Below are 9,062 nucleotides of genomic sequence, written 5' to 3'. Positions count from 1 at the left end.
ATCTTCAATCTATGTCTATCTATCATCTATCTTCTGTCTACATACATCTATCTTCTGTTTATATCCATTTTGGGGGGTCTTAACCAGAAATAATGCTAAAGAATGGGCCCAAGCCTCACACATGCTAGTCACCAAGTACTCTAGCACTGAACTACACCCCCTCACTTTCCATACCCATCTCCTCTCCATATCTACCTAGTTTTCATCCACCTCTATTAATCACCTATTGCATGTCTCTTCTCTATCTGCCTATCTTTTGTCTGTCTCCTGCTATCATCTGTTGTCTGTCTCTTATTGATTCTGTTTTGCTGGTGGATTCTGATGAATGCAATGATGTCCAAAGGGACCGACGGCAGGGAAGCGTCCCAGAGGAGGTGACAGCCACACTGACTTCCAAGATGGGAAGCACTTGTCGGGCCCGAGGGAGAAGCCTCGCCAGTGCCACATGTGACTCGCTTCCTGCATCTGGGCTTCTTTCCCTCATTCATCATTCTTGCCACATTTACTTCCTAAAAAGGATTTGGGGTAGACTCTAATTTTTATAAAATGACACATACAATAACAATAGGCCCATTCAGTGGGGGAAGGAGTAAGAGCTTTCTAACAAAATGAGAAGAGGGAATGAGCCATAAGCTTAAGCTGAGGGTAGTTACTGCAGTCAAGAACAAGATTTAGCTCTATGCTTCCCGGCAGGCAGCAAGGTAGCATTGCTGTACCTACTGTACTGTGGTGACGAAGGGCCAGAACCACCAGCACAGGCCACGGTCACCCACCGCTCTCTAGTCACCTTGTGTCATGTCTTTCTGGCACTCTTGAATATTTGTCTGGTACTGTCGTTCAGACCTTGAGGCCCATATGATGAGGGGCTGGTTCTGCATCCTGGCAACCCTGTGGGCATGCATACATATAGAACCTTTAAGAGGTTATGTCATTTGAGGGTCATGTTTTTATGTGTGTGTGCATGTATGTGTTTGCGTGTGAAGTTGCACATGTGTAGGGGGTACACGCACATGTGTGTTTAGGTTAGAGGATAACTTTAGGTATCATCTTCTTGAGGAATGGTGTCCATTTCCTTTGGGATAGGGCCTCTCATTGGCCTGGAACTCACCAATTATGCTAGACTACTGGCCAGCGACCCCACGGGTCCTTATTTCTCTCTCCATCTCCTCGGCACTTGAATGATAAGTTCATATCACCACACTTGGCATTTTCACCTGGGTCTTCGTGTGTTGCTGGGGAGCTGTCCCCTAGTCCCTGGTTCTTAGAGGCTGGCAGGCCTGTGGTCTCTATTTCTTTTCCTCATTTTCCAGCTACACTAAGAAGCATCCTCTGACACATCCTTCCTGCCGTGGTGCACTGCCTTGCCATGGGCCCATGGGCAATGTACCTGGTGACAATGGATAGAAACCTCTGAGACCAAGAACCGGGATAAACCTTTCTTCTTCATATGTTGTCATAACAACCGAAAGCTGGTCAGTGTGCAGAAGTGACCTCATATTATGTCTTATTCATATGATGACGTTAGAAGTAAAGCACCTACTCTGTGCCACTCTTTCACAACTTCCCGCTTCTGTGACATACGTGGTGAATAAACAGGGGCTGAGAAGTGCAGCCAAACATGGGACCCAGTTATTCCAGAGTCCCACAACCACTGGCCCCACACAGCCTGCTTGCCAGAGGAGAGAGCTAAGGGCAAGATGTCCCAGAACAAATAACCAGGCTGGATGATCAGCTTGCCAAGATGGCGTCTCAGAGCCAGCTAAACACCTTCCCTTCAGATGTCCCAGGTAGAAGGCTACATGCTGTCAGCCCTTAGGAAATGTCTTGTAGACCAGGCTGGCCTCAAACTCACAGTGATCTGCCTGCCTCTGCCTCCTAAGTGCTGGGATTAAAGGCGAGTGCCACCATGCCCAGCCCAGGAAATGTCATTGTTTTATGTTTATATATATATATAAATATATATATATATATAAATATATATATATATATAAATTTATATATATATAAATTTTTTTTTTTTTTGTCCTCACCATAGCCCCATGAAGGAGATATTTTCAGTGCTGTCTTCTTACTAAGGAAGATGTCTCAGGAAGGTGACATGCCCAGTGACATTCAATTAGAGCCAAGATTATACCCCAAAATCATTGGGCTCAATTCTTGTGCTTGTCCCACAATGTGGGACAAAGGCTAGGGGAAAGTGATGGCTGAGGACAAGCATGCAGAAGGCAGCAAAAGCTTGGGGTGTGAATGGAGTGGGGTCCCTTCATTAGGTGAGGTCTCTTTGAATGGTAGTTGAAGAGAAAAGTGGGATGCATGTGAGGCCCAGGGCCCTGAAGCTGAGGTTATATTCAGTTTGGATGGGCAGATGCAGACTAAACTTAGTATAAGAGGAACATTATAAAAGAGGCTGCCGGGAAGGTGAGGAATGGTCCCAGGTTTCAGGACTGCAGGGAGGGTCAAGTCCACTGAGGGGCTGCCACTTGGCACTTGGATTGATCAGAGCTTTGAAAGAGTGAGATGGTAGCACTGGTGTGGGCCATGTTCATGGCTTGGCCTTACTAGGTCTAACCCAAGTGTTACACTGCAACGGTTAAGCAGTGAAATTAAATAAGCACGTGGTTCCAGATAATGCTCAGGGTAGAAACTGGCCAGCCCTGTCTCAGACAGGTTCGGTCTGGGAAGGTGTCCCACCCATGCCTGGCATCATCCGCCTGTATAGACAGCAGCCAGATTTAAAAAAAAAAAAAAAAAAAATCAACTGTGGTGGTGGAAAGCACAGACTTTGCAGTGGGAAAGCCCTGGCTCAGAGCCTGGCTCTGTGACCCGAGGAACATTATTCTGTCTCCAAGTCTCTGCTATCCCTTCTAAAATATTGTCAAACTCTCAAGTTCAATTAAGGATCAAGTGAGAAATGCAGAGGTGCCCAGCACAGCGCCTGTACTTGCTGAGGATTCAGTAAATATTAGTATCTTTGTCATTGTCATAGTCCATGAGGACTGACGCAGCAAATTATAAAGCATGTAGTTTATAAGGAGTTCTGGGAGCTGGTCTAAGATCAAGGCGTTGGTGAGCTCGGTGTCTGGCGAGGTCTTCATCCCCCTGGGTTCATCACGTCCCATGCCACTATGTGGTGAGGGTTTCAGTTCATTCAGGGGAGGGAGCCATTCAGTTCTTCAGACGATGCCCCATTTCCACAGAATGAGAATAGTGGCCTACTACTGCAGATCATGACTTCCAGGACCCACAGCACATGCTTGGCACACAGGAGGCCTTCTCGTCCCTACTCCTCTTGGCCACTTCCATCGGGCTGCCTGCTCTAACAAGCTCAGCAGAAGCCTCGGCTTCCATTCTAAGATGCCTCTTACCACAGGGTCCTGAGGTCCACAGTCAGCCCAGGAGAAAGTGCTGTAAAATGACCTCAGAGCTTTGCACCCATCCACCTTTGAGATGACCAGCTCACCTGAGCCTCACACTTCAGAGACAGGTGACTCAGCCAAGAACATTTGCCTCCAAAGCCCAGATAGTACTGTCGAATCAGACAGACCACAATAGACTTGGGGTCAGAGGAGAGGTCACAAGCAAGGGCAATGATGCTGTGGGACACACCAGTCCTTATTCTATCATCCCTACCCCGTGTTTTCCTTGCCACTCTGGGAAGCTGGTGCGACACACACCTCAAGACGCTCAGTCAGGTAACTTAGCGAGGAAGGCAAAATTGAAATGAAGACCTTCCTGCCTCCACATCCCACACAGTTTCTGTGACACCTCGCCTTCTGGGCTCACTTGTACCCCTTTAAATGTAAGCCCTTCCTGCAACCTTACCATGTGATGCTCATTTGCAAATAAAACCTTAACCAATATAATCAATTAAGAAGAGTACATACTAGAGTAGCAGGAGCCCCATGCCCTTTACAGGAAGATGGGCAACAGGAGATGACCCCGAGAAGACGAACAGGGAGGAGCACCATGTTAGTGAACAGGAAGGAGAGACTGGAGCGCCTCGTCCTCACCGTAAGGCCACAGAGCATTGCCATTCCACTGGAGTCTTCAGAAGCTGCACAGCCCGACCACCACCTTAACCTTGGGACTTGCAGCCTCCATTGTTGTGAGACAGCAGATCGCTGTTGTTGCAAGTCCCTCAGTTTCTGGAGCTTTGTTAGGGTAGCCCTAGCAAATGAGTGAAGCCTCCTCCCATGGCGCAGAAGGAGGAGTTACTCCCAGGGCTGGGGCTTCAGGGTGAACTTAGGGCAAAGGAAGAAGGTGAGGGCTAGGTTCATTTGTGTGACGTTTACTCCATGGTGGGCTCTGGGCTTGGCTTTTAGGTCGTTTTTGAGATTGAGCCTCATGTGTTCCTGGCAGGCCACAAACTCCCTGTACAGTTGCGATAGTCATGACCTTCTGCTTTTCCTGCTTCTACCTCCCTACTGTTGAGGTCACAGGTGTGCGCCACTGCGTATTGTCCATGCATTGCTTCGTGTCTTCCAGTCAGGCAATTTCCCAACTATGCTGCATCTGCGTTCTGGCTGGGCATCTTGATCATACCCCAGCTACCTGCAGCCATTCTTGTTGCACAGTTAGGAGACAGAGGGGCAGGGAAAGGAAATTGATTTGCCTTCTCTCAGCTCATTTCCCATACTAGAAGCATACCCCTAGGCATCCCAAGAAACTAACCCAAGGCTGGGAGATGGCTCAGTGACCAAAATGCTTGCCACACAAGGGTGAGGACCTGAGTTTGAATCCCCAGAACCCACGTAAGATCAGACACAGTAGCATGTGTCTGTAACCCCACTGCTCCTAGGCAAGATGGAAAGAGGAGATAGGAAAATCCCTGGGAGCTCACAAGCTGGCTAGCCTGGTGTACTCGTCACTGTAAAACCCAAAGGAGACTGTGCATCAAGATGGAAGGCAGGTACTAAAACCAGGGGTTGTCTTCAGACCTCCATACACATGCATGCATAGCATTCACATGCCCTGTGCACACACGTGTGCGCACACGCAGAGAGAGAGAGAGAGAGAGAGAGAGAGAGAGAGAGAGAGAGAGAGAGAGAGAGAGAGCTCCCTAACCACAGTTTGAGTCTCAGGAAGGCCGGAGTCTCACTTGTCCCAGCCTCCCCAGCACTTGTAAGAATAGTGTGAGCTCATGCTGTCACTTAAGCAGCACTCCTTCCCCAGTGTCAGCCTCTCCTCGCGTCCCTGAGGACAGAGCTGTGACCAGGATGGCCCAAGTTCTTGTCCCCTCAAGGAGTCAGGTGCTCAGTCAGGAGCTCCGCAAGGCTCAGTGAGTTCTCAATGGAACTGAGGGCATCAGAAGGCAGGATGGATGTGTTCCGGTAAGGACTCACTCTGCACTGGTTCTCTATCCCTGTTGCTGGGTGGACAGTTCTCTGGCCCAAAGAGAACACCAGGTCCTTTGGGCCTGGTCCCCATGTTCTCGGGAACTCCTCAGTGGCCGCGCGAGCTACTTTTAGAAAGCCCTGAGCCCCAAGAATAGTTTGTGGGAGCAACTGAAGTGGCCTTAGCTCTTCCCAAAGGGCCCTCCATGCTGCCACGCCCCTTCAGCCTTGCCTCTTCAGCTCAGCCCCGCCCACTTCCGGGCACTGTCCCAGCCTGGGCCAGGCATGAGCATACGCTGGAGGTACTCCCAGCTGTCCTGATGTCCCCTCTGCCTTCTACAGCCACTCTTCCGTCCAACCTGGAGGCCTTCTCTGGACACCAGCCCCCGCCGTCCCCGCCCCACTCCCCTGGTTCCAGAGGTGTCCTCAGACATCACCCCCGTGTTCTTCTTTTTCCCTGCCACTGTGGCATCAGATGTCAACTGCTCCGCTGGGTATCAGGAGGATGGCTTTTTGTTTTTCATTTGTTTGTTTTGTTTGATAACTGTGGCTTTGGGAGGGGTCCTCCTGAGAATCCTGGGAGGGCCAGATGTGTCTTGCCATGGTCTAGCTCTGTCGAAGTAAAACCGTTTTCTCTCTGAGCCCAACGGGGGGGGGGGGGGCAGGTGGCCTCACGGCTTTGACACAGAAGGATGAGGATCAGTAGAGACCCTGGCAGGGTCGGTGCAGGTGGCAGCAGCCAACCCCAAAGACTGACTGCCTTCCAGGTGGGCTCTGAGAGAGGGGTCCTGGGGAACAGAACAGCTACACACATCAGAACTCAGAGGAGCCTCCGTCTTGTCCTCACTTGCCCCTGAGTGAGCCAAAGAAGCTGGCACAGAGCAGCGGGATGCAGGCTCTGGAGGGCCTTGACAGCTCAGCAGTGGTGGCAGGGGCTATTCTGAGAGCTAGCTAGGAGGGACTGAGATCAGAGAGGAAGCAGTGAGAGAAAACAGTTCACGGGGGGGGGGGGGGGGGGGGGGGGTGGGGGTTGGGGGGCAGGATTGGGTGGTGTTTACTGAGGTGGGTACATTCGGGATAGTGTGTGGTATATGCTTGGCCTGGGAAGAGGTGGACCAGCTGAGCTACCGAGGAGGCTACTGGCTTTATTTGGTTTTACAATCATGATTGAGTTGTATGGGCAAGCACACAGCACAAGTATACAAGTGTGTGTGTGTGTGTGTGTGTGTGTGTGTGTGTGTGTGTTCCTGCCGAGGTAGTGTGAAAGCAAGTGTGCCTGTGTGTGGAAGGAAGAGACATAGAAAGGTAAGCAAGTAGGAGCCTGTCAGGGAGCAAAGTGGATGTGGGAGTGGGCAGCAGTGAAAGAACAGTGAGCTGGAGAGCTTGCATGGGGGAGGGTAGTGGGGGCCAGTGGAGGGACCAGTGGGGGGCCAGTGGGGGGCCAGTGGGGGGACCAGTGGGGGGCCAGAAGACTATGGGAAGAGAAGGGTTATGGAACAAGACTTTGAGTATAGGGCATTTGGCAGGTGTGAACATGTGTAAGCCAGTGAATGTGAGTGGAAGTGTGTGCTCATCATAAGAGCAGTGGAGAAGCCAGGCGTGGTGGCGCATGCCTTTAATCCCAGCACTGGGGAGGCAGAGGCAGGCGGATTGCTGTGAGTTGAGGCCAGCCTGGTCTACAAAGTGAGTCCAGCACAGCCAAGGCTACACAGAGAAAACATGTCTTGGAAAAAAAAATGAGCAGTAGAGAGTGTGTGTGAGTTGGGAAAATACACATGAGTGATAATGATCATTTCTGGACTGACTCTGAGTCAGGTCTTATTTGTTCAGAGTCTTATTCCATACTTCAAATGCCCTGTGAATGCAGTGCCTGCTGGTAGGGTAGGAAACAGGCCTTCGAGCAGCTAAATGACTTGCCATACTCCTTTTAATCAATGTTAGACTGCCTCCTGATGAGTGTGTAAACAGGGGCCAGCCTGTGAGTGAAAAAGAAAGTCCCATGTGCCCTAGTGAGTTTGTTAGGGAGCCGACTGTGCCAGACATAAGCCCCAGAGGAGAGGCCAGGCAGCAGCTGTGGCCCACTAGGCAGGCAGGGGCAGAACAGTTCCTGAGTCAGCCTCTGGGCATTTCTGCCAACCTGGCTTCCTAGCCCTGCAGTGGTAGCCTGTGCCAGAACCCCCAGCTAAGTTTCTTCCAGCCCTGGTATGGTCCCCAGCAAGCTCTCATGTCACACAAAGAGCCAGGCCTGACCTCAAGGATGGCAGGAATCTTGCTTGGCCCTCAGGGAGCTCAAGGAGCAAGCCCAGTGTCGGCTCCCTAGGCGAGAAGGGAACCTCTGAACTGTGGGAAGAGACCAGCAGTGATTTTTAGCCTTGACTGGTTCTAAACAAAACCACCTGGAGCGTGTGGAAGGGGTAGCCCACTGTTCCCATACCCACCCTTAAGCCTTTGAGATGTGACTCAGGCTGATACCATGCAAGTCATCTGCAAGATGGGCCTGCTCCAAGCCTGGGGGTGAGGGGTGGGGCGGCCATCCAGCCTCGAAATCAAAGCCCTGCTTTCACTCTCCCAGCCTCTCCCTGGGTTTTAATCTGAGGGAAAGGAAGTTTTTAGAGAGGAGGCCAGTCTCCCTCAATGGGAACACAGTTCTTTTACTGCCCAGGGAAGGCTGCCTCACCGCTAGTCCCTTCAGGAAGCAGGTACTGGCCAGGAGGGGGTTAAAACTTGGAATTCTAGTGCTGACCATGCTGGTTTGGGTCGGTTGCTTTCCCCTTCTAGGCCTCAGTTTCCTGATTGGCAAAACAGGATACCGTGCCAAAGGGACTTGCTGGCAGGGCAGCAAGTGTCTGGGCAAGCAAGGAATGGTCAGGCATGTGGGGGAGAGGGAGTTAGACCAGGTGATAGATTTAAGTTGATGTTTAAAGCTGAGTTTTGGTATGGGCCTTGTGGGTGGATGGGAATGGACGAATGAAGGCAAACGGCATAGCCTGAGCAAAGGCTGGCAGATGGAGTGGTGGCTGGAGACTTCGCCTCCCGTCCCCCTTTGGGATGAGGTAATGGACTGCATAGGCTCTCAGGAGCTGCTCCCTGTGAGGTCACGTGATGATGGGATTAACATCTGAGTCCTCTACTAGTCTATACAGTGGGGACCTCATTTGTCTCTGTTTGCTGCTCTTGCCATGGGGCCCTGAAAGGAGACAGGAGCAACGAAGATGCTCAATATATTCCCACTAAATGAATGAGTGTCGTTCTCGACCAACCTCCTCTCCTGCCTCTCGCGCCAACCGTTCTGAATTTTGGGGAGTAAGCACTTGTTCCGACAGCCCCTTTGAGAACCTCTCAGACTGGAAGACAGTGGTTTGTAAAATGAGGTCCCTAGTGCCTATGAGATTGCTAGAAATGTGCAGCCTCCGCCCCAACACAGACCCGCCGCCAGAAACTCGAGGGTCGGGGTTTAGGGATCTGTTATAATACTATGCAGGATAAACCCTGCCATGCGTTGAACTTTGAGAACCAAGGCTCTAACATTGTGCTTGCAACCTCCATAAAAGCCCAGGAAGCCCCCTTTGCATACAGAACAGGTAGGTTGTGGCAATGCCTGGCCTACAATCCAGGAATTATCAAATCATCCCTTTTCCCTAGACCGGTCTATGGCACAAAGAAGACGGCAGAGTTAGATCAATGCTTGGTCTGGCTGTTGGAAAAAAGACTTGGAAACGTCAAGGGTCT

Source organism: Acomys russatus, chromosome 29, assembly GCF_903995435.1.
Source record: "Acomys russatus chromosome 29, mAcoRus1.1, whole genome shotgun sequence".
NCBI classification, from domain to species: domain Eukaryota; kingdom Metazoa; phylum Chordata; class Mammalia; order Rodentia; family Muridae; genus Acomys; species Acomys russatus.
The sequence above is the reverse complement of the archived record's forward strand: the minus strand, read 5'-3'. Positions refer to the sequence as shown.